Source organism: Cyprinodon variegatus, unplaced genomic scaffold, assembly GCF_000732505.1.
Source record: "Cyprinodon variegatus isolate N-32 unplaced genomic scaffold, C_variegatus-1.0 Scaffold142, whole genome shotgun sequence".
NCBI lineage: Eukaryota > Metazoa > Chordata > Actinopteri > Cyprinodontiformes > Cyprinodontidae > Cyprinodon > Cyprinodon variegatus.
Genome location: NW_015150595.1, coordinates 515,391 through 517,748, shown reverse-complemented (window position 1 = coordinate 517,748; position 2,358 = coordinate 515,391). Strand labels below are relative to the sequence as shown.

At 32.3% G+C, this 2,358-nt stretch overlaps 1 protein-coding gene across 1 annotated transcript in view; it reads left to right on the top strand.

Annotated features, from left to right (window-relative positions):
* The window catches only part of ccdc62 (coiled-coil domain containing 62), a 9,105-nt gene that overhangs the window by 5,917 nt on the left and 830 nt on the right, over positions 1-2,358 (top strand). The window lies entirely within an intron of this gene.

Genomic DNA, 2,358 nt, shown 5'->3' with positions numbered 1-2,358 from the left:
AACTTCTGGCCAGAAAAAAAAGCACGTAATATGTAGCCAACATTTGGAAGAAGAATATTTTCAAGATGACTTGGATAATAGTGCATTGTGACAAACACCAGATACAGCACTGGGACTTGATCAACAGCCAATACCGCACCGTGACGTCACAAACCAGTAGGTGGCAGTAGTGTTCTTTGACAAACATGGATGCCTCCAGTGAAGCACCTTCAAATGAAAATTACTCTTAATTAAGAACAATTATCATTTATTAAACTGTGTGTAATAATTTCATTTTTAAAGTACTATCAGAAGTTTGAATTCTGAAAATGACTGGACTTTTCCTTTAAAACTGCATTATTTAGTCAATTTAAATTCAATTCAATGATTTAAATGGATCAATTCTGCTTAATTCTGCTTTATTTCTTCCATCATCTTTTTAAAACTTTAAGCAAATTCCCATCAGTTTGCTTCCCTGATATTAGCACAGGGGCAGATTATTTTACTTCCATTAAAAAAGCTGTTTTTTTTAAGGTTTGTTTTATGTTTTAGAGTGAAATCCGTCGTCTTCCTTTCTGGGAGAAAAATATGGACGCAATATTAGAAACATGTGTTTCCCGGTTTACTTACAGTGTTTTTCAGTCACAAGATAATTCAAAGTTCTTTAGTTGAATAAAGAAACCTAAAAGGGAAATAAACAGAACTGTAAATCGCAGTGGCATAGTAGGAGAGAAAAACAATAAAATGAACAAGACTTAGGATTAAAGCCAAAAAAAAGACCAATTAAAGGGATAAAATTATCAACAATAAGATGAATATTTACAGTAGCTAAGGCAAATTTCATTAAAGGAACATTGTCACTTTATTTTATTTTATTTTTCTTTACTTGTTCTAGTTAAATATTACATTTTTATGACAAATTACAGCCTCCTTCTGGCATAGTATTTGTTATTTTTGTCTAGTATATTTAGTTTTTTCTTGGTTTGTTAGTGAATAAATCCTTCAGTATATTTGCCATAATGTCATGTGACTAGAGTTACATCACTGTTGATCAGCAAGCCAAATCAATGGAGGCGAGGGACTGCAAAACTCCCAGCATATTTGCAAAGAAAGAAGAAAAAAAATATGTTTGATTCTAAGAGGAATAAAACCTGAGATGCTCAAAGAAAACAGTTTAACTGTTGGAGTTCACTAAAGCGAGAGCTGAAGCTCAGGAAGACGCTCTAAAGTTAACACATGACTCCATGTAACTGCTAATAGTGCTAAAGGTTTTAGCAATGATTTTAAGCCCTATTCACAGAACTGTTGGATTTGTACGACGCCTTACATCAGTGTTTCCCAACCTTTTTTGAATTATGTACTCCTTTGGGCATTTTGTTTTACCATATGTACCCCCCCCCCCTTAGTTTAAAATGATTTATTACTGGACAAAAGTGGAACCTACAATAATAGATAATTATAAAATGAGCATGTCATTCTTGGCCATTTTATTCTTTCCATCTTAAATAAAAATAAATAAATATGTTACCCAAAAGCTAGTAAGGAATCAAAAATAAATACAAAACAAAGTCACATCATAAATCTGCCTCTATAAAACTGGAGCTCTTCTGAGTAATTCCCTTGTAATCACATATAAGCTTAATGAATTGGGAAAAAATACTAAACAAAAAATAGATTATTCAGACTGTTTTTACTTGGATTTCAACATTCATGACACCTGCGCTGCTTTGATGAGTTTATATGTGGAAAAACAGCTGATACCGTCCAGTCTACATCCAGTCTGCTTGGTTTTGATGTTTGTCAAAGCTGAAGGTGAAGAAGAAAAACTTAGTCTTTGGTTGGAAATAAAAGCTTGTTTTATTTTATTTATTTTTTTGGTCCTCACAAAGTAAAACGGATCCCAGCCCTATTTTATTTTACTACCTAAGAAATAAAATATTTTCATGTTCCCCTTGCAATGCACTCACAGACCACTAGGGGTACTCGTATCCCGGTTGGGAATCACTGCATTACAGCATGGTCAGGAATCAGTTAGTCCAGGGGTAACCAATTAAAAATCAGCAGGGGCCGAATAAGAAAACCATCAACCAGTAAAGGTCTGGAGACATTTTTTATTATAATCTGTTACTTTAAACCAAATTTAACACTGAAATAAAACAAGGTTTTTACGCATCCATGTTATACACTGAATTTTTAAATAAAAAAAGATTTTAAAAAATAGAAGATTTTTCCATTTTAAAATCTAAAGTGTTTTGTTTTTTTTAAAGTAGAGAACAACAATCATTCAGTTTGCTAAATAGACAATTTCCTGATTTAAAATATTTTATAAAACACCTGAACTGACTGTTTGTTTGTTTTTTTTCTGTCTTAATGTTGGCA